This window comes from Colletes latitarsis, chromosome 11 (genome assembly GCF_051014445.1).
Source record: "Colletes latitarsis isolate SP2378_abdomen chromosome 11, iyColLati1, whole genome shotgun sequence".
Taxonomy (NCBI): Eukaryota; Metazoa; Arthropoda; class Insecta; order Hymenoptera; family Colletidae; genus Colletes; species Colletes latitarsis.
In genome coordinates, this window is record NC_135144.1 from 100,879 (window position 1) to 114,787 (window position 13,909).

The window sequence follows — 13,909 nt, forward strand, 5'->3', positions numbered from 1 at the left end:
CCAGATCCTGGGTTTTTTTCGTGTTTGAATCACGTAGGAATGTGGTACCACACTGAAGCAGTCAATTAAACCTGGTTTCGATCAATATTTTAGAGGATAACGCCGGTTAGGTCTGGGTTAGGTCTGGGAAATGCGCGCATCTGGCTTATACTTTCGCCTTTTAAGCAAACTTGTTGGCCAGATCCTGGGTATTTTCCGTGTTTGAAACACGTAGTAATGTGGTAACACACTGAAGCAGTCAATTAAACCTGGTTTCGATCAATATTTTAGAGGATAACACCGGTTAGGTCTGGGTTAGGCCTGGGATATGCGCGCATCTGGCTTATACTTTCGCCTTTTTCGCAAACTTGTTGGCCAGATCCGGGGTTTTTTTCGGGTTTGAATAACGCAGTAATGTGGTACCACACTGAAGCAGTCAATTAAACCTGGTTTCGATCAATATTTTAGAGGATAACGCCGGTTAGGTCTGGGTTAGGTCTGGGAAATGCGCGCATCTGGCTTATACTTTCGCCTTTTTCGCAAACTTGTTGGCCAGATCCTGGGTTTTTTTCGTGTTTGAATCACGTAGTAATGTGGTAGCACACTGAAGCAGTCAATTAAACCTGGTTTCGATCAATATTTCAGAGGATAACACCGGTTAGGTCTGGATTAGGTCTGGGATATGCGCGCATCTGCCTTATACTTTCACCTTTTTCGCAAACTTGTTGGCCAGATCCTGGGTTTTTTCCGTGTTTGAATCACGTAGTAATGTGGTAACACACTGAAGCAGTCAATTAAACCTGGTTTCGATCAATATTTTAGAGGATAACACCGGTTAGGTCTGGGTTAGGTCTGGGATATGCGCGCATCTGGCTTATGCTTTCGCCTTTTTCGCAAACTCGTTGGCCAGATCCTGGGGTTTTCTCGTGTTTGAACCACGTAGTAATGTGGTAACACACTGAAGCAGTCAATTAAACCTGGTTTCGATCAATATTTTAGAGGATAACACCGGTTAGGTCTGGGTTAGGTCTGGGTTATGCCCGCATCTGGCTCATTATTTTGCCTTCTTCGCATACTTGTTGGCCAGATCCTGGGTTTTTTTCGTGTTTGAATCACGTAGTAATGTGGTAACACACTGAAGCTGTCAATTAAACCTGGTTTCGACCAATATTTTAGAGGATAACACCGGTTAGGTCTGGGTTAGGTCTGGGTTATGCCCGCATCTGGCTCATGATTTTGCCTTCATCGCATACTTGTTGGCCAGATCCTGGGTTTTTTTCGGGTTTGAATCACGTAGTAATGTGGTACCACACAGAAACAGTCCACTAAACCTGGATTCGGACAGTATTTAGGAGGATAACACCGGTTAGGTCTGGGTTAGGTCCGGGATATGCGCGCATATGGCTTATACTTTCGCCTTTTTCGCAAACTTGTTGGCCAGATACTGGGTTTTTTCCGTGTTTGAATCACGTAGTAATGTGGTAACACACTGAAGCAGTCAATTAAACCTGGTTTCGATCAATATTTTAGAGGATAACACCGGTTAGGTCTGGGTTAGGTCTGGGTTATGCCCGCATCTGGCTCATGATTTTGCCTTCATCGCATACTTGTTGGCCAGATCCTGGGTTTTTTTCGGGTTTGAATCACGTAGTAATGTGGTACCACACAGAAACAGTCCACTAAACCTGGATTCGGACAGTATTTAGGAGGATAACACCGGTTAGGTCTGGGTTAGGTCCGGGTTATGCCCGCATCTGGCTCATGATTTTGCCTTCTTCGCATACTTGTTGGCCAGATCCTGGGTTTTTTTCGTATTTGAATCACGTAGTAATGTGGTAACACACTGAAGCAGTCAATTAAACCTGGTTTCGATCAATATTTTAGAGGATAACACCGGTTAGGTCTGGGTTAGGTCTGGGTTATGGCCGCATCTGGCTCATGATTTTGCCTTCATCGCATACTTGTTGGCCAGATCCTGGGTTTTTTCCGTGTTTGAATCACGTAGTAATGTGGTAACTCACTGAAGCAGTCAATTAAACCTGGTTTCGATCAATATTTCAGAGGATAACACCGGTTAGGTCTGGGTTAGGTCTGGGTTATGCCCGCATCTGGCTCATGATTTTGCCTTCTTCGCATACTTGTTGGCCAGATCCTGGGTTTTTTTCGTGTTTGAATCACGTAGGAATGTGGTAACACACTGAAGCAGTCAATTAAACCTGGTTTCGATCAATATTTTAGAGGATAACACCGGTTAGGTCTGGGTTTGGTCTGGGATATGCGCGCATCTGGCTTATACTTTCGCCTTCTTCGCATACTTGTTGGCCAGATCCTGGGTTTTTTTCGTGTTTGAATCACGTAGTAATGTGGTAACAAACTGAAGCAGTCAATAAAACCTGGTTTCGATCAATATTTTAGAGGATAACACCGGTTAGGTCTGGGTTCGGTCTGGGATTTGCGCGCATATGGCTTATACTTTCGCCTTTTTCGCAAACTTGTTGGCCAGATCCTGGGTTTTTTCCGTGTTTGAATCACGTAGTAATGTGGTAACACACTGAAGCAGTCAATTAAACCTGGCTTCGATCAATATTTTAGAGGATAACACCGGTTAGGTCTGGGTTAGGTCTGGGTTATGGCCGCATCTGGCTCATGATTTTGCCTTCATCGCATACTTGTTGGCCAGATCCTGGGTTTTTTCCGTGTTTGAATCACGTAGTAATGTGGTAGTACACTGAAGCAGTCAGTTAAACCTGGTTTCGATCAATATTTTAGAGGATAACACCGGTTAGGTCTGGGTTAGGTCTGGGTTATGCCCGTATCTGGCTCATGATTCTGCCTTCTTCGCATACTTGTTGGCCAGATCCTGGGTATTTTCCGTGTTTGAAACACGTAGTAATGTGGTAACACACTGAAGCAGTCAATTAAACCTGGTTTCGATCAATATTTTAGAGGATAACACCGGTTAGGTCTGGGTTAGGTCTGGGTTATGCCCGCATCTGGCTCATGATTTTGCCTTCTTCGCATACGTGTTGGCCACGTGTTGACGATAAAACTGTAAGATATAGGATGAATTAAGTTCCATGTCCCTAAAATTTTCCAAATCATAGATTTAAAAATGATTTAGATATTTAGATGATTTTAGTGTGGGTATTTATACAAGTATGTAAATCTCTCGCCCGGTCGCGAGGCGTCGCGGGCGGCCGCCTCGGCGTGGCGGATGACCTAGGCTGGGAGGGGGGTCCTGAGGGGACCCTCCTCCCGCCAGGCGGCGCCGGGTCGGACCGGTTGGGGGTAGAAGTGCCTCCCCCTACCGGTCCGACGCAAGGGGAGGCACCCTCGGCGGTCTGGTGCGGCCATGAACGCCCGGCCGCCGAGGGGTGGAAACGGGGTCGCGGGCGGTTGCGAGTTGGGGCTCGCAGCCGCCACTAAACGCGGCCCCGGGACGGATAGCGGCGGGATGGAGTGGCCCCGTCCCGCCGCTATGAGGCAGTGTGTCTACTGGGGGGACCGATTGTCCCCCCGGGGGATGGGCGCGAAACCGCGGCACGGGGAGGATACCGGAAGAATGCTTCGAGCGATTCCCGGTATCCTCCCAAAGCGTGCCGAAGGGTCACCGTGGGGTTTTTAGTGGGTAGGTCCCGCGCCTGTCGTTGTACTGGCGCGGGGAATCCCACACACCCCTCCCACCTCTCCCCAAGGAGGTGGGAGGGAGTCTTTCGAAGATTTTCCCCACGACAAAAAAAAAAAAAAAAAAAAAAAAAAAAGTATGTAAATCTCTATTTATGCATAACATGTTACCCCTAAATGGGCAAGTTAATGAATTATATACATGTTAATTGTATAATAATAACCCTTTGTTCCTCATAAAAATTCATAACTGAATTGCTATCATTCTAAAAAAATCCATCCCAAAATATATTGTCAAAACTAGTAATAAATTATTTGAACAAGGTGATAACAGATTTGAAATATTTAATAAAATTTAAATACCAGTAGTATTAATAAAAGATAATATTAATACTATTTTGACACTGTTATTTGATTTTAATATTAATTATAGATACTTTGATTATTGATTTATTAAAACATAAAGTTAATGAAGTCCCAGTAGATTATAAATATTTTAAAGAGCATGAATTAGCATAGAATTTCATAAAAAATTTGATGAGTGATAGAAGTAACTTGAATAATCTGAATTTTGTAGCTTTTACTATATCTTTGGATATGGAATCACAGATTCATTTTATTAATAAAAATAGAGATAGTACTGATGATTTACTCAGGCTCGTTAAAGTAAGTGGGCCAAGTGGGAAGAATATTAAGATAGATGGATAGATATTGGTAAAAGTATTCTTCTTGTCCTTATATAGGAAATCTTTAATATTACAAATAAACTCTTTCTGTAAAATCTTGAACTTATCATTATAATTTATAGAATTAAAGTCAACGCATCTAATAATGAAAGTGAACTGAAGTATTTTATAGACTTGTCAAGAACGTTTTTTGGTATATTCCTAGCAAACGACCCGTTCAACGATCGGGATGAGTTATACGTAATTCGATTCGTCTAATTCAGTATATTATTTCATTAGTATATGCATTTCATTATCTGCGGAAATTCGGTATTTTTACAAAGTAACTAAGTATTTTAAATATATTCTGACAGGTTCACAGGTGGAAACAAGTGACTGTCGTTACCTGTGTTCAAAATGCCAGCTAGTCAAATGCTAATTTGTTAACAATAACATTTATTGAATGAAATTTCTGCTATTTCTGCAAATATCTCATTGAATAAATCACCATCTTTCTATTATATATACATTTACTAAATACATAATGGCTCAGGTATCCAATGAAGTTACTCTTATTGAAAATATAAAATATTGATAGTATTATATGTTAGAAAAAAGTGGTTTCTTCAATTTAATTCATGTAAGCATCAGTAATGAGATCTTGAAAATTGACGCTGTGATTAATTTTCAAATGGCCTCTGTGCCATTATTTCTACAACAAAATGTTGATTCATCAGTCTCTATCTACTCTACCCTTCCACAATTGCTGCGCAGTATTTTTATTTAATGTTAGTTATATAATATCACGACATTGCTCATAATTATATGTTAGCATATATGGTAATTTTAAAACAATATCTGTAACTGAGTTTGTTTTTAGAAAACCACGTTCTTTGCTTTTCAAATATCTTTATATAATGCAATGGCTTTTAAAAAATAAGGGTATAAACATCTCACCGTAAACCGTAAATAGTTTACATTTTAAAGATCCAGAAACAGGCGCTCATACGAATAAAACAGAAACTACGTGGAAGCATAGTAAACACTTTTTGCCTGAATATTGTCGGTTAGTATTTGCAGTTCCACACGTTTTTTAATATGTTTTTCTAACATATAATACAAAATAATAAATATTATATTTTCTATTTTCAGCAAAAAAGATAATTTCATTGGGTACTTAAGCCATTACGTGTTTTATAAACCTTCCAAGCAAGGAAAGGATGATTTATTTAATCAGTTCTTAAAAGAAATTTCAGAAATTTCATTTGATGATGATTGATTCTGTAAAAAATCAAAATATACCAGACTTAGATGATAATGAAATTTAATAATAAAAACAAGTTAAACCAACGTACTGCGTACAATAGTAATTTACTATATATTGTAAACACTGTCAGCGACGGGGAGACATTTTTTACTGTTGCTGCATGTACTGTCTACATACCTGGTTTTAATACTGTCCACCTGACCGACTCGTGGAAGTTCTATGCCTAAAAAAATGATTTTTATGCATCATACAAATTCTTCTACAAATTCCCATTTGACAATGTAGAATAGATCCAATTAGATAAATTATTTATAATTTTTAAAATGAACATAGCAACGATGGTCACTAGTTTCTATCTGTGAACCTGTCAAAAAATCTACTTGACCTTACTTTTTTACTGTAACTTTTTATAATAACTGTTAAAATAGTGTTTATATTATTTATTATAATGAATCTTGTTACAAAACAAACACACTTATTTTCCATTGTGAAAAGAAAACTTAAAAACTAAAAGAACATTCCTCTACATGTGCTTCTTTCACACACACACACACACACACACCACACTACCCCTCTTATCTGAAACGGTAAACTCCTAAACACTAAAGAAACTAACGAATTTTAAGTCATATTTCTAACACGCCTTCTTGACTTAAAATTTATCAAAACAACAACAAAAATTTTGCCTTTCCTAACGATTTAGTCAGTACATCTGCAATTTGATCGTCCGTAGTCACACTTATTAGTCCCTTTTTTCATAATCATAAACAAAATGATAACTTATATCTATATGCTTGGAATTTTTTGAAAATTTTCCATTTTTTGATAAGGCTATCGCTCCAATATTGTCTTCATATATTTTTACTGGATTGTCATTCTTCACGTCAAAAACAGATAAAATGCCCTTAATTGGAATGATTTCTTCTACACAATCAGCAAGAGCGTAGTATTCAGCATGCGTTGAGGCTCTGGAGACAATTTTTTGTTTTTGCGATTTCCATAGTACTACATTTCCAAAAACTCGTATGATTATCCCTGTAGTCGATTTTCTGTCCGTAGTGTCTGCAGCCCAATCAGCGTCAACAAATGCATCCATTATTTCCTGAGTAGTTGAGTTATAAACAAGATTTATGGAACGAGTGTGATACAAGTATTTTAGAACACGTGTGCTGTCATAGCTATTTTGGAATCGACTTAGGTAATTGACCGCAAATGAAATGTCTGGGCGAGTACCATTTGCAATATACAATAATGCTCCAATTAAATTCCTATATTTCAGTTCTTCATCCACTATATCAGCAGGTTCAATTTTTCGATTCATTTCCATAGGTGTATCGAACCTTTTACTATTTATTATTCCGTACTTATGACTAAGATTTTCAATATATTTTTCTTGATTCAAGTATATTTCCTCTTTACTTTGGTTACGTTGTACTTCAATTCCCAAGTATTGCTTTATTTGTCCCAAGTCTTTCATGCGAAATCGTTTATTAAGCATGATCTTAACTTCATCTATAGCCATTTCATTTATACCACTGATTAATATATCATCCACATATAAAATAATATATATTTTTGTGTCGTTTATCTCTCCAGTATACAGACAGTAATCATAATCAGATCTTTTAAAATGCAAGCTTATCATGTAATTATGAAAACAATCATACCAGTCACGTGGACTTTCTCTCAATCCATAAAGCGCCTTCTTAAGTAAACAAACCTTATCTGACTGTATATTACTACCATCAGGAGGGTAGATGTAAACTTCAGACTTGATATTTCCGTTTAAAAAAGCTGTTTGAACATCCATTTGTTCTATTTTTAAATTTTTAACACATGCAATTGACAGCAACACCTTTAGCGTGCTCATTCTTGCAACCGGTGAATAAACTTCTTCATCGCTTTGGTACAACTGTTGGAAATGCGACTTTGGCGACAATGCGCGCTTTGCATACTCCATCTGTCTTAATTCTATATATCCACTTTACTTCAATTATTTTCTTATTTATTGGAACGTTGACCAAATCCCATGTGTCGTTTTCTTTTAAACCATCAAGTTCTTGTTTCATAGCCGCTTTCCATTTTCTTGACTCTTCGCAGTTCAATGGTTCTTGGTAGTTTTCAGGTATCAAAGCATTGCAATAGTTTGTATATACGACATGATCATCAAATTTCACAACATTTCACACATTATGTTACGCTTGGGGCGTGTATCTTATTTAACTTCCTCAGTTTTGCTGCATTGATCATCGTCAGTTTTATTTTCTTTTATTTTCAAAACTCTTTCTTCTTCTTCTTCTTTTGGCGTTTCCCCTTCGTATTTTTCTTCGTTATCAGTATTTCTATAAATGGTATATCTTGCACGTGACGACTTACAACTATTTTGTCATTAACCAATATCTGTATACCCTATTAATATTAATTCCTTTTTCGGCCTTTGGATTTAGCTTTGAATATCTGCATGCCTCGGGAATTCGTACAAAAGCAGTGCTTCCATATAAGTGTAAGTTTGAAACATCAGCCCTTTTATTAAAAAATATTTCATATGGTGTTTTTCTTATTCTTGTGTTTGCTAATAGGCGATTTCCAATGTAGGCAGCCGTGTAAATACATTCTGGCCAATAAAACTTGTCGACATTTGCCTCTGACAGCAAGCAGCGTGCACGATCCATTATCGTTCTGTTGTGCCTTTCGGCGACTCCGTTCAATTCGTGTGTGTATGCTGGTCCTGGTTTCAAATAAATACCTTCTCGTTTCGCTAATTCATCAAAGTTTTTGTTAAGATATGATTCTCTTCCATTGTCACATCGAATTTCTTTAATACTTTTTCCAGTTTGATTTTTTACTAATTTCCTAATATACCTAATGAAGCAATAAAAAACATCACTTTTTTGTTTTATGCAATACACAACAGCAATTTTACTGAAATCATCTATAAAAGACACAAAGTATTTCTCACCATTATGACCTGTCTGAGTTATTGGACCATGGACATCTGTATGGACTATTTGTAACAAATCATTTGCTCTTGTACGTTTGTTTTTAAATTTCAAATTTGTCATTTTATTCTCCGGACAAACTTCGCATTTTATAAATTCGTTTTCGAGTTTCACCGGTGTTCCATTTAGCAGCTGAGCTTCACACAAATATTTTAAATCTCTAAAATTTGTGTGACAAAGTATATATCTATGCCATTTTTCTATATTTGAAATTCCCATTGAACTAGTGTACGTACTTGTTTTCTTATTCTCAAGTCTGGCAACTTCTCCATTTAATTCAAAGAGTTTATTTCTTTTAACAGCAATAGCAATGAGTTTTTCTTTCGAATTACAAATTTTATTGTAATTCATTGTCTTTCTCAAACATTATTTTTAATTGTTTTGATTTACAAATACAAGAGACACTTAGTAAGTTTTGTTTCATTTCTGGTACATAGTATATACATTTTTAATCTTTATTTCCTCCGACTTATCATTAATGTTAATCATTACATTACCAATTTTTCCAGATATTAGTTTAAAACCATCACCAACTTTAATATCAACCGGGTTTTGTAGATTTTTGGATTCATAAAAGTACTCATCTGTGTTTATTATGTGATCTGAGCAACCACTATCTAGTAGCCATTTAATATTTCTACTTCTTCTATTTTGCTACTTTTCATTACTTCAACCTTGAATGAATTGTAATTTCTACTGTCATCTAGACTCGAATTTCCAGCCACTTTTCTATCGTGTCTATTTTGTATATGTTTGAAAAGGTTGCCTTTTGTAATAATTATTAAAGTTTTCTGGGCAGTAACGTTGGATGTGCCCTGACTTATTACACTGACTTAACATACCGCTTCAGTAGTCGTTGCACTGCTATGCTGATTATCCTTTGAATTGAGATACTTGTTCTGATTGCGTTGTACGTGTCGAAACCTATGACCTCTAGGATTTTTAGTTAAATTTGAACTAAACGTGCGAGTGTAATTTCTGCTGTACTCAAAGTAGTAACTTTTACCGTTTCTCTTTTGATACTCTAACAGTAATTTAGATTTTACATACTCAACTGTTTTCTCCTTTGTTGGCAGTGCATCAATAATATCAACAATACGTGAGAAGTTAACGTTAATAACAGATAATTCAATTTATCCTCTTCATTCACAGTCTCACCAGTATTTTTAAGCCTATTTATATGCGTTTCAAATTCGTTAAAGAAGTCACTTGGATTTTCACCTTCTTTCATTTTTAATTCTAACAATCTTCTTTTACACAATAGCTTTACTGCACTGTTTTTAACTAGATAAATTTCGTCAAGCTTTGCAATCATATTTTTCGCAGTCGTTTCTGATATTATTAATTCTAACTGAGTGTTTGAAATACTGTTTACGATGTAACTTTTTGCTTTAATTTCCTTTTTTATTCCAATCTTCGACTCTTATTTCAGCCGGTCTTTCATCATGTAGAATAACCTCGTTACAGTCTTTCATTTCTAAAAATAAATTTAGCCTGAATTTCCAGTTCCATAAAATATTTGTAACATGAAATCGTCCTTTTTTTCACTTGCCATGCTTCAAACTTAGGTTATCTTCCTTTCACAAATAAATTTCTTTTCTTTACTGTTAACGAACAAACCACGGACCTCTGCTACCATGTTAAAATACTGTTTATATTATTTATTATAATGAATCTTGTTACAAAACAAACACACTTATTTTCCATTGTGAAAAGAAAACTTAAAAACTAAAAGAACATTCCTCGACGTGTGCTTCTCTCACAAACACACACACACACTCCTAAACACTAAAGAAACTAACGAATTTTAAGTCATATTTCTAACAATAACAGTAACAGTTTATAAAAAAATAACGAATTTCCACAGATGCATAGAAATGCATATCAATAATGTACTGAATTAGGCGAATCGAATAATGTATAACTCACCCCGATCCGTGAACGGGCCGTTTGCTAGGAATATAATTAATGTTCCATAACTTTTCAACAAAGTCTAAAATTTTTCCCAAGGGTTTTTGAATACCTATACACTGTATAGATATCCTGTTTCCTTCAACCGAACGACACGTGTCCCTAAAAAATATATTTATAAAGTAAGTCGGTCAAGTAGGAAGAATATTCAGATATTTAAGAATATGAATATATTGGTAAAAATATCCATTCCTCTTACCTTTATGTCCTGTGTATTGGATAATATAGATTTACATACTTTTACCGCTGAATTCGAAATTCTGAACTAAACATAGGTACAGGACTCGTAAAAACCGTTTTTTATTCTTTTTATAGTTTTATCTGTTTTCCAAAAAACAACCAATTAAATTAAGTTGCAAGAATGCAAAAGCGATAAAACTTACAGAGGCTTTAATAGAAAATTATAAAACAAAATGTTTACTTAAGACTTTACCTTTTGTAAAAACCGGCGATATTAACTGTGTGTGTGTAAATCGTCGTACGTTCGTGCCCGGTGCAGTAAAACACGTGCATCGATCTAGGTTACGTACGTTCCTCACGTGCCACTTTCTCAATCTATACTTTTACATAAAAATTACTTAGAAAATCACTCCTACTCCTCATTTGGACAGAATTTTTACTTTCATGATTTTAGCGAAAAGTCGTTTTCCTGCTCGGGGAACACATATGTACAGGGTGTTCGGCCACCCCTGGGAAAAATTTTAATGGGGGATTCTAGATGCCAAAATACGAAAATACAGACGAAAATCAAGAATACCAATTTGTTGATAGAGGCTACGTTGAAAAGTTATTAACAATTAAACTCAAAAATTTCAAATCGTTCTGGAAAAATTGTTATCGGTTGCGGGGGTCAATTGCAATCATTTTTGGTGAATACACATACCTCCGAAATCTTACCCACTTTCGAGATAAAAATTCGAGAATGTGTGAAATTTTTTCGATGGAAAAGAAAAATTTCAAATCGTTTTGGAAAAATTGTTATCGGTTGCGGGGGTTACTTACAACCATTTTGGGTGAATCGTCATACCCCCCTAATCATGCGCATTTTCGAGAAAGAAATTCAGTACGGGCGGAACTTTAAACGTTAATAACTTTTTAATAAAGCCTCCATTAACAAATTGGTATTCTTGATTTTCGTCTTACTTTGGTCTCTAGAATCCCCTGGGAGAAATTGTAATGGGAGATTCTAGAGGTTAAAGTAGGATGAAAATCAAGAATACCAATTTGTTGATGGAGTAATACGATACTAAACAAGTTATTGACGTTTAAAGTTCCGCTCTTACTTTCGAATTTTTTTCTCGAAAATGCGCAGGATTTCGTATGTGGTATGTCTATTCACCGAAAATAATTGTAATTGACCCCCGAAACCGAAAGTAATTTTTTCAGAACGATTTGAAATTTTCTTTTTCTTTCGTCGAAAAATTTAGGCACTGTCTGTCGATTTTTCTTAAAAATTCCTTTCTGATTTTTATTCAGTTTGTAAAATAGTTGTTTAATAATACTCTTTGTGTAGGTACCCATGAGCTCTACTCGCGAAAAAAAACGTTTCATTGGAATATATTCACTATTCACTATATCAGTAGGAGTTGCGGGGGCTGTTTGAAAATTTGACCAGTTATATGGGATTTTTCTCACTTTACGGGGTCAAGGAACAACTTTTCCAACATCTCTACATATTCTCCATTAAAATATGCGTTGTGTTGCTGTTTGAAACATTAAAATCGTTCAATCCGGCTGTCGACCAAAAAAAAAAATGCTTGTAACTGACCCCTGCAACGAAAACTAATTCTTCCAAGACGATTCGAAATTCTTTTTTACTTGAATTTTTTTTGTCGAAACTGAGTGGGATTTCGGGGGTACGATTCTAACTGACCTCCGCGACCAAAAATAATTTTTTCAGAACGATTTGAAATTTTTTTATTTAATGTTATTAATAACTACTTTTTAACGAAACCTCAGTCGAAAAATTGATATTCTTAATTTTCGTCTTATTTTGGCTTCTAGAATCTCCCATTAAAATTTTTCCCAGGGGTGGCCAAACACCCTGTATATATTAAATCAATATTAATGAAATTACACCTTGACCGAATTCATTTCAATCCCCCCACACTAATACATATATTGTGTGTAGCCCATAAATGGTTGAGAATGGAGTCACCTTTCCTATACTGGTATTATTAGATGGTCGCAGGTCCTGCATAAACTTCAATTTACATAATTTTTGTTTTGAGTAAACTCATTTTACTTTTTTGTATATTACCTAATGCAACTCATATTTTCCAGCCATGCGATGTAGGAATATTTAGACGATTAAAAGTTGCATGGCGAAAGGTAGTACAGGAACATAGACAAAGTACGTAGGTAGACTAAACCCATTACGAAGGTGAATTTCGCACCAATATATATATCATACCATATATAAATTCCATGAAGAAGAAAATGCTTTTAAAGCTTGTGGTGGCCTATGACCGTTTAACTCAAATACAATTTACTAGACAAAACGTATTTCAGAAAGAAGAAAATAAATTAGAATTCATGTCGCCAGATGAAACTGACATCAATGACAGCAATATAGGTAGTTTTACATAGCATTCAAGAGCATATTCCAGATGATCTGAGAGGGGAACAATTTTCTTTTCTATATAGAAAATATTAAAATACAATCGGGACACAACTAAGACACAACACAAGACACAACTCGCAGAGAGAAAGCACTGCTGATGTTCAACGCAGTGCAGTTCATAGTAACAGTAAAACCAATACCAGTGTAGAAGACTAATTTAACAACGTTTCGCTAGAAGAAACTAATATATGATATACTGATCATTAATTAACTTTAATATTTCATGACAATGATGCTTTTACTTTTTTCTAATGGGAATTGTTTTGTTTCCGATGGTACTGAAATCAAACTACATTAATTCTACAACGTTACTTTACTTATTTTCTCGTAAAGACAAAGATTCTTCAGAATCTATTCTGGATAAACATTATCAACATTATCAAAAAATTGAAAAAACAACAAAGAAAAGAAAAGAAAAGAAAAGAAATATAGAAAGGTGTGTGCAATCAAAGTTACATCAAAGACATGGAAATAGACTCAGCTTGAAAAAATAGAAGCAATTGATAACCAGGAAAAAGAAAAACAAAGAATGAAAGAAGAACGATTAGAAAAGAAAAAAACAAGCCGAGAAATTAAAAGAAGAAAAGCTATTGAAAAAAGAAAGAAAAACAGAAAAATGAAAAGGAAAAGGAGAAAGAAAAGCAAGACGAAGAGAAGGAGAAATGTAAAACTCAAACTAAAAATAAAAATAAAGTTAAGAACGTGAAAAGAAAATAATAAATAATATTATTGTGTTGTTTTTACAGGGTGAATGTAGTAACTGAACCAGGTGGTTATGACT